We start from the raw sequence: 27,774 nt of genomic DNA, 5'->3' as shown, positions 1-27,774 counted from the left end.
ATCAGAGTCTTTTCCACCTTTTGCATGAGGTGGCCAAAGTACTGGAGTTTCAGCTTTAGCATCATTCCTTCAAAAGAAATCCCAGGGCTGATCTCCTTGCAGTCCAAGGGACTCTCAAGAGTCTTCAACACCACAGTTCAAAAGCATCAATTCTTTAGCGCTGAGATTGCTTTATAGTCCAACTCTCACATCCATACATGACCACTAGAAAAACCATAGCCTTGACTAGATGGACCTTTGTTGACAAAGTAATGTGTCTGCTTTTTAATATGCTGTCTAGGTTGGTCATAACTTTCCTTCCAAGGAGTAAGAGTCGTTTAATTTCATGGCTGCAGTCACCATCTGCAGTGATTTTGGAGCCCCCCAAAATAAAGTCTTTCACTGTTTCCACCGTTTCCCCATCTATTGGCCATGAAGTGATGGGACTGGACACCATGATCTTAGTTTTCTGAATGTTGAGCTTTAAGCCAACTTTTTCACTCTCCACTTTCACTTTCATCAAGAGGCTTTTGAGTTCCTCTTCACTTTCTGCCATAAGGGTGGTGCCATCTAAATATCTGAGGTTATTGATATTTCTCCCAGCAATCTTTGTTTCAGCTTGTGCTTCTTACAGCCCAGCATTTTTCACTCTGCATATAAGTTAAATAAGCAGAGTGACATAAAGCCTTGACATCTCCTTTTCCTATTTGGAACCAGCCTGTTGTTCCATGTCCAGTTCTAACTGTTGCTTCCTGACCTACATATAGGTTTCTCAAGAGGCAAGTCAGGTGGTCTGGTATTCCCATCTCTTTCAGAATTTTCCACAGTTTATTGTGATCCACACAGTCAAAGGCTTTGGCATAGTCAATAAATCAGAAATAGATGTTTTTCTGGAACTCTCTTGCTTTTTCCATGATCCAGCGGACATTTAGCAATTTGATCTCTGGTTTCTCTACTTTTTCTAAAACCAGCTTGAACATCTGGAAGTTCACAGTTCATGTATTGCTGAAGCCTGGCTTGGAGAATTTTAAGCATTACTTTACTAGCGTGTGAGATGAGTGCAATTGTGCGGTAGTTTGAGCATTCTTTGGCATTGCCTTTCCTTGAGATTGGAATGAAAACTGACCTTTTCCAGTCCTGTGGCCATTGCTGAGTTTTCCAAATTTGCTGGCATATTGAGTGCAGCACTTTCACAGCATCATCTTTGAGGATTTGAAATAGTTCAACTGGAATTCCATTGCCTGCACTAGCTTTGTTCATAATGATGCTTCCTAAGGCCCACTTGACTTCACATTCCAGGATGGCAGGTGACTTCAATGGATACTAAATGTTAAGGATCACAGTTTTAAGACATTACTTCAGGCTGCCTTTAGTGTGAAATTTGGCCCTCATATAGAAATATAGTATGTGTATATGTGTAGGAGAGTGTGTGTCTGCTGATTCCTATGTTTCTCCATAATGTCAACTCCTTTAACAGATCTTGGCATGGTTAAACTAGCAGCCACAGACATTGCAATAAAAACCGCCACAAATGACTAAACATTACCCTGAAGAATTTTTTTTTTTTTCACTTTGCTTTATAGCTGTGTGATGAACCTATGAATCATCTTTCCCGGTTCTTACCACATTTTGTTTAAACTTCAGTTGCTGCCTCTTATCTAGTGAAGTGACAGTCTCTCAGTTATGTCTGATTCTTTGTGACCCCAAGGACTGTATAGTCTCTGGAATTCTCCAGCCCAGAATACTGCAGTGGGTAGCCTTTCCCTTCTCCAGAGGATCTTCCCAACCCAGGGATTGAACCCAGGTCTCCCGTATTGCGGGCAGATTCTTTACCAGTTGAGCCACAGGGAAGCCCCAGAATACTGGAGGGGGTAGCTTGTCCCTTCTCCAGTGGATCTTCCTGACCCAGGAATCGAACCAGGGTCTCCTGCATTGCAGATGGATTCTTTACCATCTGAGCTATGAGGGAAGCCCACTTCTTATCTAATCCTGCTCAAATTTGGTGATGCCATCTTACACTTTGAATCTTGTCTACAATTTGATAAGGGTGCTAATGCTAGTAACTAATCCTCTGGCTGCTATATTATTAGTAGCATATCCAGGGAACTATACACCTAAAACGGAGAAGGCAATGGCACCCCACTCCAGTACTCTTGCCTGGAAAATCCCATGGATGGAGGAGCCAGGTGGGCTGCAGTCCATGGGATCGCTAAGAGTTGGACACGACTGAGCGACTTCTCTTTCACCTTTCACTTTCATGCATTAGAGAAGGAAATGGCAACCCACTCCAGTGCTCTTGCCTGGAGAATCCCAGGGACGGGGCAGCCTGGTGGGCTGCCGTCTATGGGGTCACACAGAGTCGGACACGAATGAAGTGACTTAGCAGCAGCAGCAGCAGCAATACACCTAAAAAAAGAAGCTTAAGCCATTTAATATATTTGTATATTATTTCCCTTAGATACTAGAAAGTCTACATGGGAAGTCATTTGCTTTGTACATTTATATTCTACTCATTAACCAGCACATTGATGCTCAAATTGATAAAATATTCACTGAATAAGTAATTTTGGTTATTACTTCCAAGTTGATTAGACCAACTGTTTTCTTCCTATTTTTCTCCTTTTCTGGTAAAATAAAGCACAGAACAAGAGACTATAGGGAAAAGAACTATATGACAGACACATAACCCATCACAATGGGTTTTTATATTGATTGATTTTTGGGTTTCCCTGAGGTCTCAGACAACAAATCTGCCTTCAATGCAGGGGATGTAAGTTCAATTGATTTTTTATGTTTTATTAAATTAGTAATCTTCTACCTATAAATCTACACCTTGTTATAATGTGTTAAACACCATCTCTGTGATTCAGAACTTACTGCAAAATTTGATGAAGTAGTCTTACAGTCCTATAGTAAATGAAATATGGTCATAGATTTATATAGCGCCGCTAGTTAAAAAGTAAAGCCTGTTCCCCAAACTCCTGAAACTGCATAGTCCTTACAACATGCTTTGAATAACAAACAGTAGTAGAAGTGACCCTGTGTGAATTTTTTTAGGCTTCATATTTGCACCTTCTACTTTGACACTCTTGGAATAGCTCTGACCATCACAAAACGAATCATTTTACTTCGAGTTGAGAGGCCCTGTAGAGAAGAACCAAAGTGCTGAAGCGGACGACCAGCCAGCAGCTCTGAGATGCATAAATAATGCCATCTTGAGCCTCTCAGACCAGCTGATCCTCTTTTTGAAGGCAAGCACCTGAATGAGCCCAGGGGCAACCAACAGGGGAAATGACGAACTAAACAACTGAATTGGGAGAAATAACAATTTAAGTTTAACCCAAAACATTTGGGATAGTTGGTGTTGCATTGACAGTAATCTAAAATTTAAAAATTCTTCTTATCTGCATGTATATGTATGACTAGCCCCTTTGCTGTTCGCCCGAAACTATCACAGCACTGATAATCAACTATATCCAACACAAATAAATAATTAGTATTTTTATTTATTTTTAAATCTTTTTAAACTTTTTATTTGTGTTGGATATAGTTGATTATCAGTGCTGTGATAGTTTCGGGCGAACAGCAAAGGGGCTAGTCATACATATACATGCAGATAAGAAGAATTTTTAAATTTTAGATTACTGTCAATGCAACACCAACTATCCCAAATGTTTTGGGTTAAACCTAAATTATGGAGATCAGCCCTGGGTATTCTTTGGAAGGAATGATGCTAAAGCTGAAACTCCAGTACTTTGGCCACCTCATGCAAAGAGTTGACTCACTGGAAAAGACTCTGATGCTGGGAGGGATTGGGGGCAGGAGGAGAAGGGGACGACAGAGGATGAGGTGGCTGGATGGCATCACCGACTCGATGGACATGATTTGAGTGAACTCCAGGAGTTGGTGATGGACAGGGAGGCCTGGCCTGCTGCAGTTCATGGGGTCGCAGAGTCGGACGTGACTGAGAGACTGAACTGACTGAACTGATTGACTGACTAATTACATTATGGATTTAAAAATAATTTTCTATAATTTATTTTTGGTTTATATGCCAGTAATTGTGGATCAGATATTTTATTTATTTTTTTTAATTGTACTTAACTGCTCTTTTTTTTTTTTTCTTTTTTATCAGACATTTTAAAGGGAAACTTTTGAACTTGCTTTCATTAAAACTTATTTTAAAATAACTAAAGGAAAAACACTGGAAAATATGTTATTAATGATCTAGGAAAATCTGATCTCACTGCCAACTGTGTATTTCCAAAGATTCTATCACTCTAACTTCTATTCCACTGTTTTCTTCTTTGACAAGGTCACAGTTAATGGGCTTCTCACTGTGTATCTGAAATATGACAACAATTAAAGAGAAATCCCACTTCAAGCATGTGCAGCATTATAAAAATGACTTCCAAATAACAAACTGACATAACACTTATGTCTGGGATATACTAAATTCTCAAGCTACTTGGTCTTTTTCCTCAAGAGTAGTTTGATGACTCTTTTATAAATTTGTTAAAGTGTAAAAAGGGAAGTACTATTCATGTTATTTATTTTTAAAAATCAATAATATATATTATTTTATTTGTAATCTAAATTTTGTGACATATTTCATACTTTAATGCAGTAGCTCAGATAATAAGTATGGGGCTAAAAATATCATAAGCATATTACTGGGTTGGCCAAAAAGTTTGTTTGCGGTTTTCTGTAATATACTATGGAAGAATCTGAATGAACTTTTTTGCCAACTCAATATTTAGGTACACACAGAAACATTCTCTCTATAATTTCATATTAAACCACTAAAAATAATTTTTAAACATTGTTCATTTATATAACTTTGTTTAAATTATCCAACATAACTGAATTCCTACCATGTGCCAGATAACTATTCTCAACACCAGATACAAAAGTGAATAAAAGGGAAAAATAACAAAACAAAACCTCTCTACTATGTGAGTTTACATTCTAGAGTAGACAAAGACAGACAATAAATAAATACATTATACAAAATACATTATAAATCTTGTAGATGTTGGATGGTAAGTCATGTTAGATATTTGATGGTAATAAGGTTGTAAGAAAAGTAGAATAGGAAATGGGCATAATAAACACTGAACTTATGATAGAGGGAGATGGAGCAGTGACTTTTTGCATAGATTTGTCACAGAAAGCCTCACTGAAAATATGGCATTTCACCAAAAACTTAGAGGATGCAGAGAATAGGTCTATTTGAATAGAAAGGTTACAATTTACAGGGAAAAGTAAGCACAGAGAGTTGAAATAGAAGTAAGTTCAAGGAATATCTGGGAGGTAATATAGATGAAAAATAGTGTAGGATGCCAAAAGTAATAGTTTTGGAGATAAGACAAGGACAATTCATTTGTAGCCTTGTGGACTGTTGTAAAGACTTTGGCTTTTACTTTTCAGAGTGAATTAAAAATGATTTAGATCATTTTTTGACCAGGATATTCTTTTGAATTCATTTATCTTTAAATGATTATTTGATAACTATAACATAGACTGTCTGAACCAAGAGAGAATTTCACAATGGTGGAAGTGTGGACTAGTGTGTAGAGCAGAGCATAGAGGTAAAGGGTAGGATTTTTAGGTATTGTTTAAACAGTGAGCCCAACATAGGGTTAATGAGAGATGTCAGAGTTACAGAAGATAGGATGACTTCAAGTTATTTATTTAAAATGCCATGGATATCTTTCCATGATATGACCATCTGTACAATCATTTCTTATATAACATTATGCTAAATGGTTTATAAATGGTCACAACTGTTTCCATATGGCTGAATATTTGTCACATTTTAATAAGCATATGTTTACTGAGAAAATGTTAGACTCAAAAATGAATGAGACATATTCCTGTCCTTGAGTAGACTATTTGTGAGAGACAAACATATGTAAAAATACTTTTAACGTAGTGTAGGAAATAGTTAGATATGCATACAAACATATTGATACTTAAATAGAAATAAAGTATAGTGATCTGATCTGAACACATGGAAGGCATAGGTGTTAATTTTAAGGTTGGGCAAGGACATCTCAGATAAAATTATATAAATTTATAGATAAAATGGGAGAAGGCAATGGCACCCCACTCCAGCACTCTTGCCTGCAAAATCCCATGGACGGAGGAGCCTGGGGGGCCGCAGTTCATGGGGTCGCTAAGAGTCAGACACGACTGAGAGACTTCACTTTCACTTTCATGCATTGGAAAAGGAAATGGCAACCCACACCAGTGTTCTTACCTGGAGAATCTCAGGAAAGGGGGAGCCTGGTGGGTTGCCATCCATGGGGTCACACAGAGTTGGACACGACTGAAGCGATTTAGCAGCAGCAGCAGACTGGTAAACTGAATATTGTAAAAATTACAATTTCCCAAGAGTCATAATAGGTTAAAGCACTCCTACTAAAACTATCAATATAATTGTTATTTTTTATTATAGAATTCAGAGCTGAATCCAAAGGGAAAATAATAAGACTAATTGATCAAAAGACAAAGAGGAAGAATTTACTTTGAAAAGAGCAAGACAGAATTAAACTTATTATAGTTAAGATGTTTCTTCAAGTGTAGATAATTAAATTACCCATGTAATGGAAGAAATAATTAGAAAAAATGATTGATATACTTATGGACTAGTGAAATAACAAGATGGCATGGCATAAATAATCAACAGGAAAAGACGACCTTTTGAAATAAATGATAGTAGGGCAAGTGGTGTCTATAAGAAATAGAATGAAATCAGTTTCTCATCCTGCTATATTTAAAAAAAATCAATTTCATGTAAAGAAAAGCCAAAATTTTAAATATTTAGGGCATAATGAAGTGGAATAATTTCAATAACCTCCTGCCAAGAAAGAATGTTTAAACAAGAACTCTGACGTCAAGAAAAAGACAAATAAATTAAAATAGAGTAAATTTATGAATTATTGTCACCAAAAGATATTATAAGCAGAATAAAAATATCAAATGCAATATAGGAGAAAACATCAAAAATGAAGAAAACTATCAAAGGAATGGTGTCCAAAATATGAAAATAATACTTTACAACCTGTAAAACATATTAACCAAATGAAAAAATAAAAACATTGCAAAGACTTGTGAAGAAATTTTACTAAAAGGAAATTGAAGTATAAAATCAAATTTATAATCAGAGAAAAGCAAATTAAAACTTAAGATAATACCACATTGAAAATGTCTATTGTTAATGAGGATGTGGAGTGTTATGAACTACTATATTCTTTAGACTATTTTTGACATTGCCATATTAGCAAGGAAAGATAAGAAAGCATTCCTCAGCGATCAATGCAAAGAAATAGAGGAAAACAACAGAATGGGAGAGACTAGAGATCTCTTCAAGAAAATTAGAGATACCAAGGGAACATGTCATGCAAAGATGGTTTCTCGATAAAGGACAGAAATGTTATGGACCTAACAGAAGCAGAAGATATTAAAAGGTGGCAAGAATACACAGAAAAACTGTACAAAAAATCTTCACGACCCAGATAATCACAACAGTGTAATCACTCACCTAAAGCCAGACATCCTGGAATGTGAAGTCAAGTGGGCCTTAGAAAGCATCACTACGAACAAAGCTGGTGAAGGTGATGGAATTCCAGTTGAGCTATTTGAAATCCTGGAAGATGAGTCTGTGAAAGTGCTGCACTCAGTATGCCAGCAAACTTGGAAAACTTATCAGTGGCCACAGGAGTGGAAAGGTCAGTTTTCATTCCAATCCCCAAGAGAGACAATGCCAAAGAATGCTCAAACTACCACACAATTGCACTCATCTCACATGATAGTAAACTAATGCTCAAAATTCTCCAAGCCAGGCTTCAGCAATACCTGAATCAGGAACTTCCAGATGTTCAAGCTGGTTTTAGAAAAGATAGAGAAACCATCTGCTGGATCATGGAAAAAGCAAGAGAGTTCCAGTAAAACATCTATTTAAGCTTTATTGACTATGCCAAAGCCTTTGACTGTGTGGGTCACAATAAACTGTGGAATATTCTGAAGGAGATGGGAATACCAAACCACCTGACCTGCCTCTTGAGAAACCTATATGCAGGTCAGGAAGTAACAGTTAGAATTGGACATGGAACAACAGCCTGGTTCCAAATAGGAAAAGTCTGTATACTGTCACCCTGCTTATTTAACTTATATGCAGAGTACATCATGAGAAACACTGGGCTGGAAGAAGCACAAGCTGGAATCAAGATTGCCAGGAGAAATATCAATAACCTCAAATATTCAGATGACACCACCCTTATGGCAGAAAGTGAAGAGGAACTAAAAAGCCTCTTGATGAAAGTGAAAGTGGAGAGTGAAAATGTTGGCTTAAAGTTCAACATTCAGAAAACTAAGATCATGGCATCCTGTCCCATCACTTCATGGGAAATAGATGGAGAAACAATGGAAACAGTGTCAGACTTTATTTTGGGGGGCTCCAAAATCATTGCAGATGGTGATTGCAGTCATGAAATTAAAAGACGTTTACTCCTTGGAAGGACAGTTATGACCAACCTAGATAGCATATTGAAAAGCAGAGACATTACTTTGCCAAAAAACATCCGTCTAGTCAAGGCTATGGTTTTTCCAGTGGTCATGTATGGATGTGAGAGTTGGACTGTGAAGAAAGCTGAGTGCTGAAGAATTAATGCTTTTGAACTGTGGTGTTGGAGAAGACTCTTGAGAGTCCCTTGGACTGCAAGATCATCCAATCAGTCCATCCTAAAGGAGATCAGTCCTGGGTGTTCATTGGAAGGACTCATTTTGAAGCTGAAACTCCAGTGCTTTGGCCACCTCATGCAGAGAGTTGACTAATTGGAAAATACCCTGATGCTGGGAGGGATTTGGGGCAGGAGGAGAAGGGAGGACAGAGGATGAGGTATCTGGGTGGCATCACCGACTAGATGGACATGAGTTTATGTAAACTCTGGGAATTGGTGATAGACAGGAAGGCCTGGAATGCTGTGATTCATGGGGTCGCAGAGTCGAACACGACTGAGTGACTGAACAGAACTGATTAAATTATAAGATTTGCATACCCTCTGATCCAGAAATTCTACCACTCTGTATACATTCTGTACAAACTGCCAAGTACCAAAAAATATACACAGAACATCCAGAACAGCATTGCTTAGGACAAACAGTAAATAGAAAACAGCTCAAATGGTCACCTAGAGTAGAATGGATTAAATAAACACATGGTATAATCAATGGGAGATCATATGACAATAAAAATGAGTAAGTTCAATCTACATGCTACAATTTGGATGAATTTTACAAATATATATATTTTTATTTTTTTAGTTAGCTTTCTTCAATTTTTTCAATTTAATTGGAGGCTAATTACTTTACAATATTGTAGCCAGGATGGGGGACACATGTACAAATATAATTTTGAACAAAAAAAATCAGCTATAATGGAAGTATGTACTCTTTGAGTCCATTGTTATAAATTTCAGAAACAAAACTTGAAAAGCATTGTTTCAGAATGCATACATCAATCTAAATTAAAGAAATAAAAACAATGATTAATGATTATCACAGAACTCAAGATAGTTGTTAACTCTGGGAAAAAGATCAAGTTTATGATAAAAGAAGAGAATGTGGGTTGCTCCTAGAGTTCTGATCATGTTCTATTATTTTTTCACATACCATAATAAGATTATTCACTTTATTAATTTATTTACAATGAGCATATATGTTCTAGTCAGCTTTTAGTTCTATATAGTATACATGTATTTTAAAATTATATAAAAAGTTGATATTTTGGTATGTAACTCTTCCAAATAATTTAAATTTCTTTTTTCAAGTAGCCAAATGATAAAAAAAAAATCTGCATATGAATGCCAAATTACCACATGACAAGAGTCTCTCTCAGAAATCATTATTTCATCATACTTTTTCATAGCTAATAACATGAGGAAATAAAGCATATACAAATTATTTTATACAACATATACATCCAGTATATTAATATTGGGAAAAATATGCAGCAGAATACAGTTCAAGAAATGGCAACATGAGAATTTGAGGAAATTTGCCCAACAGGTAAGAATAATATGACTGAGCCAAATTACCATAAACAATGATATCAGGACACTAGAAAATGAATATGGTCAACAAGTTGAGAAGCACAGTTTATTCTTGTTATTCATGGTTATGTTCTGGAAAGTTCCTATGAACCTGAGTTGGTAAGTATTGAATTTTTACCCTTAAGAAAAAAAATAGGGTTAAGTTCTGCTAGCCTCCGTTTGGAACTTTCATCAACAGATCAGTACAATACCTTATTTTACATTGGTTTCTGTTTAGAGATATTTTCTTGAGTATATTTATTGATTCATTAACATAAAACTCATTGTCAACAGCATTATAACTCATGACTGAATGGAGTTTGTGTAACTAAATATATTTCTTAGCAAGGTACATCATAGCCTGGTGTGCTTGGGTGAACTAGACAGCCCTTCAGCACAATGCTTGGGGGACATTTTGAAATGTGAAATCACCAAAAAAAAAAAAGAAAAGAAAAAAAAGGCACAAAAATTGCATTTTAAATAAGAAGGCAGAGCACTACCCTGTCTGACCTCAGCTAGGAATGTGTGCCATTCAGTTTTTACCATCCCATACATATCTGAGTAAGTGCTGAAGACCATGAGCATTAATTTGGGGATTATGAATTATTTTTAGTTAGTGCACAAACTCAAATATGTGGAATAGTTGAATAATGAAGATTAACTCTTATCTATTCATAAAAATCGGCTAACTTGTATAAGATCCATGAGTCTGTGAGCCTCTTACCTGATGGACCTTTCATTCCCTTACCAAAGGTGCCCACACCCACAACTTTATCTGCCAGAAGTGATGATTTTTTATTTAATGCCAAGATTCTGGATGTGAGAGAGCAATGAAGCACTGTGATATTAATCCTGCCCCACAACCCTGGTTGGCTGCTACGATACACATGTACAAAGGAGAACATAGGGAGTTCAGCTAAAATGCAAAACCAGAAAAAAGTTACAAATTTGTTGCATTTCTAAATACAATTTAGACAACAAAGGGTAACTATTTTATTGCCTTTAGGCTTTTTTTATCATAATCTTTGCCTACATTTATCATTGCTTCAATGCTTAAAAAAGTTAAAATCTAAGAAGCTAGGAACAAAATAAGATTGTACAAAGAAACTCACATTATACTATTGTGCTGAAAGCCAACATAAAAAGAGAAACTCTTGAAAGAAGCAAGAGAAAAATGACACATCACAGAGATGCAATGATAAAATCAATGGTTATCTTCTTATCAAAAATACTTATGTCAAAAGACATGGAAAGGCACACTGAAGATGCTGACAACAAAAATCAGTCAGTAAATTTATATTGAACCAATTATCTCTCAAATTGAAGGCAAAATAAAGACATGTTTACATAAACAAAGACTGAAAGAATTTATTGCCAACAGATCCATGCTATAAGAAACACAAAAAGGTAGTCTTTTATGCCAAATGAAAATGACACCAGATAGTAACTCAGATCCATAAGAAGCAATATAAAGAGCAACAGAAGCAGTAAGCATATGGATAAAAAAAGATCATAAAGTGTTCTAATAGATATATATGTTATACACATTGTATATTTTTCTTTAATTTCTGTAGAAGACATATGACTTGCTTATAAGAACACATATAACTGTGTTGCTGCTTTAAAACAAAATACAAATTTTAATATGCATGATAGCAATAGTATAAAGAAAGAGAGAAGTGGCGCTATTATAGGTAAAATTTGATTTGGATAAAGTGCATGTTAACAAAATAAATTGTGGTAAGTAAAAAGTGCATATTAAAATTCTTAGAGAAACTACCAAAATAGCACAATATATAACTAAAATACATAGAGCCTTTAAAATAGGATGTTAAATATTTAGCAAAACAGATATCAGTAAAGTAAGAATAAGAAAACAAAAGGGCAATAAGACAAACAGAATAGTCAAATGATAGACATAAATTCAAATACACACTTAGTTAAGTGTGAAGAAACCGAATATTTTATTCCAACAAAGAATATTAATCTGACTGAAGGTAAGGCTAAAAGTGGTCCACAAGAGAAATACATGAATTTTTTTACAATGTAGTAACAGATTGAAAATAACACAAAAAGAAAGAGATGTGCTGTGTCTGCTCAGTCATGTCTGACTCTTTGCAACCCCATAGACTATAGCCCAGCAGGCTTCTCTGTCCATGGTATTTTCCAGGCAAGAATACTGGAGTGGGTTGCCATTTTCTACTCCAGGGGATCTTCCCAACCCAGTGATTGAACCCATATTTCTTGTGTCTCCTGCATTTGCAGGCAGATTCTTTACCACTGAGCTACATGCAAAAAAGTGAACATTGGAGAGCTAAAGTGGCTAAAAGTGTCAGACACAACAGATATCAAGAAAAAATGTTACTACAGATGAAGGTTATTTCATCATGATGGAGGATCAGGAGGGCAAGACTATACAAAATAAAAGTGTAGGGGCATTTAGAAATTTCCACAATATATGAAACAAAAAATAGACAAATCACAATTATAATTGAATAATTAAAAATTATTTTCTTATGAGTTGACAGACAAATCAGACAGAAAATTGGTAAGGAAACAGAAGAATTGAAAAACATTATTAAGCAACTTGAACAAATAAGCAACTGTAAAACACTACCGTCATACACATATTTTTTTGGATATAGTTTTTAATATATGGAAAAGTGACTGAAACAGGACATATACTGGACAATAAAATCATCCTCCAAATTTAAAAAGGTTGAACAATATATTTCTTGTTCTCTAATGCAACCAAAATTAAATTGTAAATAAATATCAAGAAAAAAAATCAAGGGAATAATGTATAAATGTCAAATCACATGCTTCTAAACTACCTTTGTATTACAGAAGAAATAGCATGACAAATTAGAAAATATTTGCACAGAATGGCATTACAATACTCATCAAAATTTGCTGTAATGAAATTAGTAAGTTCAGTTAGGTAGTTCAGTGTAGGTAGTTAGGTAATTAGATAGTTCAGTTCAGTTCAGTCAGTCATGTCCAACTCTTTGTGACCCCATGGACTGCAGCACGCCAGCTTTCTCTGTTCATCACCAACTCCAGAGCTTACTCAAACTCATGTTCATTGACTTGGTGATGCCATTCTTGAAGGATACAGGAAGAATAAAAGAAAAGAAGGCCCCGGCAAGGGCCGCAAAAGAAATTTATAATTATTGATAAACTGGATGCTATAAGGCATGAGACTCTTGGAACAAGTCCAGAGGGAATAGTTCATAATCTTGAAAACAAGATATGATCCTGGGGTCGGAAAACCAACCCCAGACTGTTTCTCAACTAGTGTCTCAGAGTCACATGTTTTAAGTATCTGGTGGAAAATCTATAGATAAGAATATTAGTCTTAGTTACTGATTTGTTATTGATTATTGTTTCCTAATTACTCAATGGTTAATGATCGTTTTGTTCTTTGTCCCTAAAGGCCTCATGAATTATAGTTTAACTCCCTGCATATTCTTTCATTCACAGCCGAAAGTATAATAAAGCTGGCTTGGCTTTATTTCAGCACCTTCACCTTGGTCCCCTGATCCTTGCTTTTCTCTGAATTTTTGTGTCTCATTTCTCATTCTCTCACTGTATTGCACTTTCAGAAACCATGCTTGTTGAGCTGGTCTCGACAATTCAACCAACTCATCCTCTGTCATCCCCTTCTCCTCCCACATTCAGTCTTTCCCAGTATCAGGGTCTTTTCCATTGAGTCAGTTATTCCCATCAGGTGGCCAAAGTATTCAAGTTTCAGCTTCATCATCAGTTCTTCCAATGAATATTCAAGACTGATTTCCTTTAGGATGGACTGGTTGGATCTTGCAGTCCGAGAGACTCTCAAGAGTCTTCTCCAACACCACAACTCAAAAGCATCAATTCTTTGGTGCTCAGCTTTCTTTATAGTCCAACTTTCACATCCATACATGACTACTGGAAAAACCATAGCTTTAAGTAGACAGACCTTTGTTGGGAAAGTAATGTCTCTGTTTTTTAATATGCTGTCAAGGTTGGTCATAACTGTTTTTCTTTTGGTTTCAAGACTTCAGTCACCATCTGCAGTGATTTTGGAGCCCAAAAAAATAAAATCTGTCACTGTTTCCACTGTTTCCTCATCTACTGGCCATGAAGTGATGGGACCAGATGCCATGATCTTCATTTTCTGAATGTTGAGCTTTAAGCCAACTTTTTCACTCTCCTCTTTCACTTTCATCAAGATGCTCTTTAGTTCTTCTTTGCTTTCTGCCATAAGGGCGGTGTCATCTGCATATTTGAGGTTATTTATATTTTGCCCAGCAATCTTGATTCCAGCTTGAGCTTCTTTGGAACCAGTCTGTTGTTCCATGTCCAGTTCAGACTCTTGCTTCTTGACCTGCATACAGATTTCTCAGGAGGTAGGTCAGGCGGTCTGGTAAATACCCATCTCTTTCAGAATTTTCCACAGTTTGTCATGATTGACATAGTCAAAGGCTTTGGCATAGTCAATAGAACAGAAGTTGATGTTTTTCTGGGATTCTCTTGCTTTTTTGATGATCCAGCAAATGTTGGCATTTTGATCTCTGGTTCCTCTGCCTTTTCTAAAACCAGCTTGAACATCTGGAAGTTCATGGTTCACATACTGTTGAAGCCTAATGACCTGTTTAGATGGAAATGTATATTTCTGAATGTTAATGTTAAAAAAATTAATTGATTTTCTAGTCTTCCACCACAAGAAGTTACAAAAAGATCAAATTAAACCCAAGAGAAGCAGAAAAACGGAAACAAGGAAGACAGTAGAAGTCAATAAAACTGTAAACAGTTAAACACTAAAGATAATGAATAAAAACCATAGGTTAAATATTTGAAAAGAACAATAAAATGGGAAGAAAAATAATCCAACCAATCAAGGGAACTAAAGAAAGAGGCAAAAATTATCAATATCAGAAATGAATGGGGACACAACTAGAAGTAATAAGCATATTCAAAGAATAATAAGAGGATATTATGGAACAGATCAAAACCTTCAGAAAATAGAGAAGAATGGGACACTTCTAATTCATTTTATGAGTACAGTGTTACTTCATACAAACCCAGACAAAAAGAGCACAATGAAAGAAATCTGAAAATATATTACTTATTAACATGGCTACAAAAGTCCTAACAAAATATTAGCAAATCAAAATAGAGACGGCAGACATGAAATCAGAAGATCATTGCTTCTTGTCAGGAAAGTGATGACAAACCCAGACAGTGTGTTGAAATGCTTTTGTGTCTCAGCTGGTAAAGAATCCACCTTCAATGCAGGAGACCTGGGCTTGATCGCTGGGTTAGGAAGATCCCCTGGAGAAGGGAAAGGCTACCCATTCCAGTGTTCTGGTCTGGAGAAACCCATGGAGTGTACAGTCCATGGGGTTGCAAAGAGTTGGACTCTACTGAGAAACTTTCACTTCATTACTCTGCCGACAAAGGTCTGTATAGTCAAGTCAATGGTCTTCCCAGTGGTCACATATGGTTGTGAGAGCTCAACTGTAAGGAAGGCAGAATGCCAAAGAACTGATGCCTTAGAAATATGGTGCTGGAGAAGACTTGTAAAAGTCCCTTGAACAGCAAGGAGATCAAGCCAGTCAATCTTAAGTGAGATCAACCCTGGATATTCACTGGAAGGATTGATGCTGAAGCTCCAGTATTTTGGTCATCTGATGCAAACAGACGATTCACTGGAAAAGTCCCTGATGCTGGAAAGATTGAGCACAGATGGAAAGGAGGGTGTCAAAGGGTGAAATGATTGGACGGCATCACTGATGCAATGAACATAAACGGGAGAACTCTGGAAGATGATGAGGGACAGGGAGGCCTAGGTTGCTGAAGTCCATGGTGTTGCAAAGAGTAAGACACAACTGGGTGACTGAATAACAACAGCAATAAAAGCCTTAACAAAATATTAGCCAATTGAATAGAGCAGTATATAAAAAAGATAATATGCCTTTGACTAAGTGGGGCTTTTTGTTGTTGTTGTTTAGTTGCTAAGACTTGTCTGACTCTTCTGTAACTCCATGGGCCGTAGCCCACCAAGCTCCTCTGTCCATGGCATTTTCCAGAAGAATACTGGAAAGCCTTGTGAATTCCTTTTCCAGTGGATCTTTCCAACAAAGGGATTGAACCTACATCTCCTGACTTTGCAGGTGAACCACCAGGGAAGCCCAAGTGGCACTAATCACAAGAATTTAAGCTTTGTTTAACTTCCAAGTAGTAATCAATACTATATAGCATATTAATAAAATTAATACATAGCATATGATCTTCTTAATAAATGCAGAGAAAATGTCTGTTGAAATTCAACACCTACTTGTAACTACAATTTCTTAGAAAAATAGAAAGCAAATATAATTAATCTGATAATAAGCATATATGAAAAATCTACAACTACTATCTTAATGGTAAAAAACTGAAAGCTTTCTACTCAAATTGAATACATGGATGTCCATTCTTACCTCTTTTATTCAATATTGTACTTTAGATCCTGTTAGTTCAATCAGAGAGAAAATAAATAAAACTCATAGAGTTTGGACACTAAACAGCAAAGGGTTCTTTGTTCACTGAAGACACAATAGTGTATATGAAAATACTAAGAAGTTTACCATAGCTTTCTAGAAGTAATAAGTGAATGTAGCAAATTTGCATCACTTAAGATCAGTATGGGTGTGTGTGCATACAATACATATGCAATGAAGGATAAGGAAACTGAAGAAGGAAACTGAAGTTAAGAAATTTTCTCAAGTTTATAGACAAGGTTGTGATGGCAGGATCTGAACAATATATATAGAGAGCATTTATGATTTGTTTTAGAATATTTAAGATCCTTTTCTATGTATATATATGCTCATGCACAAAGATGGTCCACTATTCTGACTTTACATCAAGTAAATAACAGTTTACATAGGCTTCTTTCCATTTGTTTTAACTTTACAGTGTATCTTAGAAATCTTTTCATCTTAATATATGTTCTTTTGAATGGCTGCATAGCTTTCCAGAAGATATACTTTTCTGTGATTGAACTCTTATTAGTAGAGCTTTATATTGTTTCCATTTGGTTGTAATTACAAGCTATACTGTCATTAATATACCTGTATGTGATTTTTAAAAAAGTAATGTACAGAGTTGTATTTCTATGGAAGAGGTTTCTTACATTGAATGTATTTAATATACTTTAGTGAAAAATAATTCTTTTAAAGTTGATATAGAATACTCAAAAATGTCCCCATTCAATGCTGTGGTCAATTTACTTGGCATCAGGAATATATTAAAACGTTCTTACTTGCATGCTTAGTTGATAATGGATATAAACTTTTGTCCCTCTGTTAGGACAAAATAATACTTCATTGGTTATTGCTTGTTAGAAAGGCAAAGGTACATAATACATTGGAATGTTTTTAAGAAGGTAGTTGTTCAGTCGCCCAGTCTTGTCTGACTCTTTGAGAGCCCATGGACTGCAGCCTGCCAGGCCTCCCTGTGCCTCACCATTTCCTGGAGTTTGCCAAAATTCATGCTCATTGTATTGGTGATGCTGTCCAGCCATCTCACCCTCTGACACCCTTGTTTCCTTCTACCCTCAATCTTTCCCAGCATCAGGGACTTTTCCAATGAGTTGTCTATTCAGATCTGAAGACCAAAATACTGGAGTTTCAGCTTTAGCATCAGTCCTTACAGTAAATATTCAGGGTTGGTCTCTCTTAAGAGTGACTGTTTTGATCTCCTTGCTGTCCATGGGACTTTAAGAAGTCTTCTCCAGCACCACAATTCGAAGGCATCATTCCTTTGGTATTCTGTCTTCTTTATGGTCCAACTCTCATAACGACACATGGCCACTGGGAAGACCAATTTTTTTAAATAACTTCACAATTTTTTACTTTTTTAAATTGAATGTGATTTTTCAATTTTGCAATATTTCAAATTTTGTGAACAAAACACTCTACTGTTGTATATTACAAGCATTTAATGTAGACTTCCACTTTCTCTTTTGTTTATATAATTTCTTCATCTAGATTTTGACAATATTTTACTCCAGAAATTTGACACTTACATTGAATATCTTGCACTTCAACTTTTCCTAAATTTATTTCCATACATTTATATTTGGTTATTTATGCCTTGTCCTTCAGTCATTTTGGAATGTCCTTTCACATAAGTATTAATGTGTTATGTACATATTTAATTTTACTATATTATAAATGTATAATTAGATGATAGAAATAAGTGGAGGAGGAAATGACATTCCACTCTAGTAATTTTGCCTGGAAAATCCATGGACAAAGGAGCCTGGCAGGTTACAATCCATGGGGATACAAAGAGTCAGACACGACTGAGCAACTGAGCTGAGCAAATTATAGAAGGCCATATTTAATATGAGGAAATTATGCATTAAAATTTATTTTTAAAATTAGCTTATTTCTTCTGTAAGTTTAACTTGCTATATTTAATTTCTCTACATTTTCTATTGCTCAACACAAAATTATCATAAATGCTATTGTTCACATAATAGAGTAGAATTTGCTTTTACTTGTTCAAAATAACAGAACATATCCATCACTTTTTTGTTTATACCTGCTCCAGACATAGCTATCTTTAAGTCTCCATTTAATTCTCCATAAGAATCATTTTTTTTGTCCATCTGATCATAACCCAAGTTCTTCTGGTATTCAGTGTTCAGCCAAACAGACTTCAGAAATCAATTCAGGTCAATATATAAGGATTTATTTTTCAAAATCTGTACTTCCTATAAGTTCATATTCTACAAGAAGTACATAGATATTGATCCTGTGTCAGCGACATATCTCTGAAAAAGTTTTTGGTTTTCTACAGTTTATATGGTCTCTCTCTCTCAATCTGTCACACCCACAAACTGCCACAGAGTTTGAGTCTCTCTATTGATTGTCTCTTTTAGTTATATTATGGATAGAGAACTCTGTGAATCCTGCTGAGTGGCTGATGATGTTAAGGTGATGCATCACTGATATAAACACATTAAAATAAACTATCACTGCTTAATGCTAGTGCAAACAGCACAGCACATTCAATTATGCACTAAACAGCTTTTCCCTCTTTTCTTATGCCCATGTCTAGAGGATTACTGGAGCTGTGTTTCAAACAGTTACTCAAATTTTGCACAGCCTTCCAACAACATGTTATGGTTACCAAAGACAAGAAGCAATAATAGATTAATTCAGCAAGGGCTGAATATGCCTTTAATAGCCATGCAATAGGCTTATCTGGGCCAACAAAGTGACCTTCTTTCATGTCTGTTCAATTAGAGATAATAGTTGAAGGCATTAATCACACATATTTTCAACAAAACTTTTCTCAGTTAAAGACACCCTGCAAATGATGTGGTCCAATGCACATCCGCCCATTAGGGTTGCTATGACTATGGTGAGTCTGATCTGAAAGACAGGATACAATCAGGCCTGAGACAATGAGTGGATTTTCATATTTAACGGCCTGGGTTTTCAGCCTGGCACAGCAAACTGAATAGCGGTGACCCAAAGGTGACCTTCCATTTTTCTTCTTTGATTTGTCCCCAGGAATGGATAAGGCATTGGGATCCTGGGAGTAATCAGAAAACAAGCATGTTCCTTGTATAAATGAAATCACCAAGGAAGAGCCTACTTTAGCAAACTTTTGCTTTCTTCAGCACTGATATAGGAGAATCCTCTTGATATTAAATTATTCTTGATGTAAAGGTCTTTCTAATAATACAGTTAAAAAATTATATCAACCAAGAGTAATGGGACCAGCAATTCACTCTACCACTTAATGTCCTCAGTCATACATTTACATGTCAGGTTTTCAGTTTCTCCAACTACAGAAGCATTTGAATTTACCTAGATATAAAATGAAATTGATATTATTTAATAAAATGAATATAGGATAGGAATAGGTATTCATGAAGCAAATGGTTCTCATTTTATCGGAGGCAGAAATGTAATCCTGCAGAGAAGGACTTAACCAGATACACTAGGCTCAATGATGCTGCTTAGTTTATATTATTTCTCTACTACCCGTGTCTTTATAGAGCATGATATATTATATACCTTTCACCTTTGTAAATGAAGGTATACTTCTTTCCCTGAAGTATCCTAGAAAACTTTTTCTCAAGAAAATACCTGATACCAGTTACTCTTTACTATGAATTGAATTCCATACATCAATATTCTTTTTGCATAATGCTGAATGCACTCAATATGTCAGCAAATTTGGAGAACTCAACAGTGGCCACAGGACTGGAAAAGGTCAGTTTTCATTCCAATCCCAAAGAAAGGCAATGCCAAAGAATGCTGAAACTACCGCACAATTGCACGCATCCCACACACTAGTAAAGTAATGCTCAAAATTCTCCAAGCCAGGCTTCAGCAATACATGAACCGTGAACTTCCAGATGTTCAAGCTGGTTTTAAAAAAGGTAGAGGAACCAGAGATCAAATTGCCAACATCCACTAGATCATGGAAAAAGCAAGAGAATTCCAGAAAAACATCTATTTCTGCTTTATTGACTATGCCAAAGCCTTGGACTGTATGGAACACAATAAACTGTGGAAAATTCTCAAAGAGATGGGAATACCTCTTGAGAAACTGTATGCAGATCAGGAGATAGCAGTTAGAACTGGACAAGGAACAAGAGACTGGTTCCAAATAGGAAAAGGAGTACATCAAGGCTGTATATTGTCACCCTGCTTATCTACCCTATATGCAGAATACATCATGAGAAACTGTGGGCTGGAGGAAGCACAAGCTGGAATCAAGATTACTGGGAGAAATATCAATAACCTCAGATATGCAGATGACACCACCTTTATAGCAGAAAGTGAAGAAGAACTAAAGGGCTTCTTGATGAAAGTGAAAGAGGAGAGTGAAAAAGTTGCCTTAAAGCTCAACATTCAGAAAACTAAGATCATGATATCTGGTCCCATCACTTCACGGCAAATAAATGGGGGAAACAGTGACTGACTTTGTTTTTCTGGCTCCAAAATCATTGAAGATAGTGATTGCAGCCATGAAATTAAAAGATGTTTACTCCTTAGAAGGAAAATTATGACCAACCTAGACAGCATATTCAAAAGCAGAGACATTACTTTGTCAACAGAGGTCCATCTAGTCAAGGCTATGGTTTTTCCAGTGGCCATGTATGGATGTGAGAGTTGGAATACAAAGAAAGCCAAGCACTGAAGAATTGATGCTTTTGAACTGTGGAGTTGGAGAAGACTCTTGAGAGTCCCTTGGACTGCAAGGAGATCCAAGGAGTCTTTCTCAGTCCATCCTAAAGGAGATCAGTCCTGGGTGTTCATTGGAAGGACTGACGTTGAAGCTGAAACTCCAATACTTTGGCCACCTGATGCGAAGAGCTGACTCATCTGAAAAAATCCTGATGCTGGGAAAGACTGAGGTCAGGAAGAGAAGGGGACGGCAGAGGATGAGATGGTTGGATGGCATCACCGACCTCAATGGACATGGGTTTGGGTGGATTCCGGGAGTTGGTGATGGATAGGAAGGCCTGGCATGCTACGGTTCATGGTGTCTCAAAGAGTTGGACACTACTGAGCGACTGAACTGAACTGAATGCAGTTCTATCAATTATTCAACAACAGATTTAAATGTTACTAAGTATTTTATTAAAAAACAAAGAAATCTGGTAACAAGAAAAATGTCTTTCCTTTGCAAGTAAAATAAATAGATAAAAACACAGATATACTATGTATATATATATATATATATATGTACACAAATACTCAAAACTCCATATTATAACCATTAATCCATACAAGTAATCATACAGTGGTTGCCAAAAGATGTAAATTAGCATAAGTAGTTAATTTCAGGTAAATTCAGTTAAGCCAGTCAGACCCGTCTGACTGCTTGCTACCCCATGGATTGCAGCACACCAAACTTCCCTGTCCATCAACAACTCCTAGAGCTTGCTCAAACTCATGTCCATTGAGTTGGTGATGCTATCCAACCATATCATCCTTTGTCGTTCCCTTCTCCTACTGCCTTCAATCTTTCCAGGATCAGGGTCTTTTCCAAAGAGTCAATCTTTGCATCATGTGGCCAAACTATTGGACCTCAGCTTCAAAGTCCATTCTTCCAATGAATATTCAGGATGGATTTCCCATAGGATTGACTGGCTTGATCTCCTTGAAGTCCAAGGGACACTCAAGAGTCTTCTCCAAACCACAGTTCAAAATTATCAATTCTTTGATACTCATATTTCTTTATGTCCAAATCTCACATCCATACATTACTACTAAAAAAACCATAGCTTTGACTAGATGGACCTTTTTTGGCAAAGTAATGTCTCTGTTTTTTAATATGCTATCTTGGTCACAGCTTTTCTTCCAAGGAGCAAGCGTATTTTAATTTCATGGCTGGAGTGATTTTGGAGCCCCCAAAAATAAAGTCTATCATTGTTTCAATTGTTTCCCCATCTATTTTCTATGAAGTGATGGGACAGATGCCATGATCTAAATTTTTTGAATACTGAATTATAAGCCAACTTTTTCACTCTCCTTTTTCACTTTCATCAGGAGGCTCTTTAGTTCTTCTCTTTCTGCCATAAGGGTGGTGTCATCTGCATATCTGATGTTATTCATATTTCTCCCATCCATCTTGATTTCAGCTTGTGCTTCATCCAGCCTGGCATTTCATGTATTCTGCATATAAGTTAAATAAGCAGGGAGACAATTTACAGTCTTGACGTACTCCTGTCCCAGTTTGCAACCAGTCTTTTGTTCCATGTCCAGTTCCAATTGTTGCTTCTTGACCTGCACACAGATTTCTCAGAAGGCACTTCAGGTGGTCTGATATCCCCCTCTCTTGAAGAATTGTCCACAGTTAGTTGTGATCCACATAGTCAAAGGCTTTGGCACAGTCAATAAAGCAGAAGTGATGTTTTTCTGGAACTCTCTTGCTTTTTCGATGATCCAGCAGATGTTGGCAATTTGATCTATGGTTCCTCTGCCTTTTCTAAAACCAGATTGAACATCTGGAAGTTCACGGTTCACGTACTGTTGAACCTTGACTTGGAGAATTTTGAGCATTTCTTTGCTAGCATGTGAGATGAGTGCAATTGTGTGGTAGTTTGAGCATTATTTGATATTGCATTTCTTTGGGATTATAGCTCCATTGGAACTCCATCACCTCCAGTAGCTTTGTTTGTAATGATGCTTCCTAAAGCTCCCTTGACTTCACATTCCAGGATATCTGGCTTTATGTAAGTGATCACACTATTGTGGTCACCTGGTTCATGAAGATCTTTTTTGTATAATTCTTCTGTGTGTTCTTGCCACCTCTTCTTAATATCCTCTGCTTCTGTTAGGTCCAAACTATTTCTGTCCTTTATTGTGCCCATCTTTGCATGCAATATTCCCTTGGTATCTCTTATTTTCTTGAAGAGATCCCTAGTCTTTACCATTCTGTTGTTTTCCTCTATTTTTTTGCAGTGATCACTGAGGAATCTCACTTTTCTCTCCTTGCTGTTCTTTTGAACTCTGCATTCAGATGGGCGTAGTTTTCCTTTTCTCCTTTGTCTTTTGCTTCTCTTCTTTTCTCAGATATTTGTAAGGCCTCCTCAGGCACCATTTTGCATTTCTTTTTCTTGAGGATTTTCTTGATCACTGCCTCCTGTACAATGGCACAAACCTCCAACCATAGGTCTTCAGGTACTTTGTTATCAGATTTACTCCCTTGAATCTATTTGTCACATCCACTGTATAATCATAAGGGATTTGATTTAGGTCATACATGAATGGTCTAGTGGTTTTCCCTACTTTCTTCAATATAAGTCTGAATTTGGCAATAAGCTGTTCATGATCTGAGCCACAGTCAGCCCCCAGTCTTGTTCTTGCTGACTGTATAGAGCTTCTCCATCTTGGCTGCAAAGAATATAATCAATCTGATTTCAGTAGTGACTATCTGGTGGTGTCCATGTGTGGACTTGTCTCTTGTGTTGTTGGAAGAGGGTGTTTGCTATGACCCTTGCATTCTCTTTGCAATACCCTATTAGTCTTTTCCTTGCTTCATTTTGTACTCCAAGGTGAAACTTGCCTGTTACTCCAGTATCTCTTGACTTCCTATTTTTCCATTCCAGTCCCCTATGATGAAAAGGACATCTTTTTTAGGTGTTAGTACTAGAAGGTCTTGTAGGATTCATAGAACCGTTCAACTTCAGCTTCTTCGGCATTACTGACAGGGGCATAGACTTGAATTACTGTGATATTGAATGGTTTGCCTTGGAAATGAGCAAAGATCATTCTGTCATTTTTGAGCTTATATGCAAGTACTGCATTTTGGATTCTTTTGTTGACCATGAGGGCTACTCCATTTCTTCTAAAGGATTCTTGCCCACAGTAGTAGATATAATGGTCATCTGAATTAAATTTGCCCATTCCAGTAGTTAAGTTTGGAGATGGTATAAATTAAGTAATGAGAAGAATTACATGAACTAAGGAATTTACCTTTACATCAAGGTAAATACTTTTTATGTCACAAGATTAAATTAACCATTCCTTCCACCTAGCATTTCCAGATCATCCAGCTTTAAATCCTTTCCTTTATTTGTGCTTCCACTTCCCTTGGACATCAATAAGACAATTACATTATTTAGCCTTGTATTATTGTCTTTTATGGGGATACCTTCAATAGTACTTGAAAACAGGTTGTAATTTTTCATCATTTCTGAATTTTTGTATTATCTATGAAGATTAATGTTTTTTGTTTTTGATTTTTGTTTTTTAATGAATAGAAAATTATGGAATACAATTCCACATAAAGGAAGGGTTTATATGAACTGATAGTGGGTGAATAGTTTTTGACTATGTGTATGGCCACCTCATGCGAAGAGTTGACTCATTGGAAAAGACTCTGATGCTGGGAGGGATTGGGGGTAGGAGGAGAAGGGGATGACAGAGGATGAAATGGCTGGATGGTGTCACCAACTCGATGGACATGAATTTGAGTGAACTCCGGGAGTTGGTGATGGACAGGGAGGCCTGGTGTGCTGCGATTCATAGGGTCCCAAAGAGTTGGACATGACTGAGCAACTGTACTGAACTGATGATGTTTGAAAAAAAATAGTTGAAAAGATAAGACAATGCAATATTTACTGGTAGAACAAATTTTATGAGGTTATGAATTCTTAGATTTTTATTTTCAGGACAAACATTGTGTTAGTCACTCAGTTGGTACTGATTCTTTGCAACCTCATGGACTCCTTTGCAACCTACCAGGCTCCATTGTCCATGGAATTCTCCAGGCAAGAATCCTGGGGTCAGTTGCTATGCCATTCTCCAGGGGATCTTTCTACACCAGGAATCAAACTCTGGTCTCCTGAATTTCAGGAAGATTCTTTACTGTCTGAGGCACAAGGGAAGCATATTTTCAGGAGAATTGTTTATGAACTAATGCCTCTGGGATATGGCAAGCTTGGGACCAGTTAGATTCCTAGAGATAAAAGAAGAGATTGTTCTAAGAAGGCAATATTATAGTATTATAGTGTGTGGAGGTTCAAGAGTGTTTAAATAGTCTATAGTTATATAATTTTTAGACTGTCCTACTTATTCTAAATTTTAAATGAAAAATTTTGTTTTCTAAGAAGTCTGAATTTATGCTTTATAATTCAGCCTATTACTTTGCTTATAGGGTACTCTGTACTAGACATATGTAAAAGTATATAGATTGAGAGAGATGCATCAATGGATATGTAGAAAAATAAGATATATAGATAGAAAATTATCTTACTGAACAATTATTCCTCACTGATATAATATAGGAATTAGTTAGAGATGTAAATCAGACATGCAATGATTTTTAAATTTATTTCTGGAATTTAAATATTTAAAGAAATATTCTATTTGACTTCTTCCTTGATTCAGTTTAGCATTGCAATTCTAAGGCTCACCTATGTTTACATCTTCTTCCATACTACTATCAAATACTAATAAAATACTTGAACGAGAAATGTGTATATATGTACAATTCTTATATATTTCACTTTATAAATAAAAAAATAAATATTTACACATTTTCAGTTCAGTTCAGTAGCTCAGTCGTGTCTGACTGTTTGCAATCTCATGGACTGCAGCACACCAGACTTCCCAGTCCATCACTAACACCCAAAACTAACTCAAACTCATGTCCATAGAGTCGGTGATGCCATTCAACCATCTCATTCTCTGTCTTCCAGTTCTCCTCCTGCCTTAAATCTTTCCCAGCATCAGGGTCTTTTCCAAGGAGTCAGTTCTTCACATCAGGTGGCCAAAGTATTGGAGTTTCAGCTTCAATATCAGAACTTCCAATGAATATTCAGGACTGATTTCCCTTAGGATGGATTGGTTGGCTCTCCTTGCAATCCAAGGGACTCTCAAGAGTCTTCTCTAACACCATAGTTCAAAAGCACAAATTCTTCAGCTCTCAGCTCTCTTTATATTCCAACTCTAACATCCAAAATCAGTGCAGATGGTGATTGCAGCCATGAAAGTAAAAGACTCTTACTCCTTGAAAGGAAAGTTATGACCAACCTAGATAGCATATTGAAATGCAGAGACATTACTTTGCCAACAAAGGTCCGTCAAGTCAAGGCTATGGTTTTTCCAGTGGTTATGTATGGATGGGAGAGTTGGACTGTGAAGAAAGCTGAGTGCCAACGAATTGATGCTTTTGAACTGTAGTGTTGGAGAAGACTCTTTTGAGTCCCTTGGACTGCAAAGAGATCTAACCAGTCCATTCTAAAGGATATCAGTCCTGGGTGTTCATTGGAAGGACTGATGCTAAAGCTGAAACTCCAATACTTTGGCCACCTTATGGGAAGAGTTGACTCATTGTAAAAGACCCTGATGCTGGGAGGGATTTTGGGGCAGGAAAAGGGGATGACAGAGGATGAGATGGCTGGATGGCATCACTGACTCTATGGACATGAGTTTGAGTAAACTCCAGGGGTTAGTGACGGACAGGGAGGCCTGATGTGCTATGATTCATGGGGTCGCAAAGAGTCAGACACAACTGAGTGACTGAACTGAACTGAACTGAACATCCATATGGGACTGGGACTACTGGAAAAACCATAGCTTTGACTAAACAGATATTTGTTGGCAAAGTAATGTCTCTGCTTTTTAATATGCTGTCTGGTAGAGTCATAGCTTTTCTTCCAAGGAACAATTGTCCTTTAATATCATGGCTGCAGTCACCATCTGCAGTGATTTTGGAGCCCCCTCAAAATACAGTCTTTCACTGTTTCCAGTGTTTCCCCATATTTGCCATGAAGTGATGGGACCAGATGCCATGAACTTAGTTCTGTGAATCTTGAGTTTTAAGCAAACATTTTCACTCTCCTCATTCTTCTTCACTTTCTGCCATAAGGGTGGTATCATCTGCATATCTGAGGTTATTGATATTTCTTCTGACAATATTGATTCCAGCTTGTGATTCATCCAGCCCATCATTTTGCATGAGGTACTCTGCATATAAATAAAATAAGCATGGTGAGGATATACAGCCTTGTTTGTAGTGATGCTTCCTAAGGCCAGCTTGACTTCACATTCCATGATGTCTGGCTCTAGGTGAGTGATCACACCATCGTGGTTATCTGGGTCATGAAGATCTTTTTTGTGTAGTTCTTCTGTGTAGTCTTGCCACCTCTTCTTAATAACTTCTGCTTCTGTTACATCCATACTATTTCTGT

Source organism: Bos mutus, chromosome 6 (assembly GCF_027580195.1).
Source record: "Bos mutus isolate GX-2022 chromosome 6, NWIPB_WYAK_1.1, whole genome shotgun sequence".
Lineage (NCBI taxonomy): Eukaryota > Metazoa > Chordata > Mammalia > Artiodactyla > Bovidae > Bos > Bos mutus.
This window is presented reverse-complemented; position numbering follows the sequence as displayed.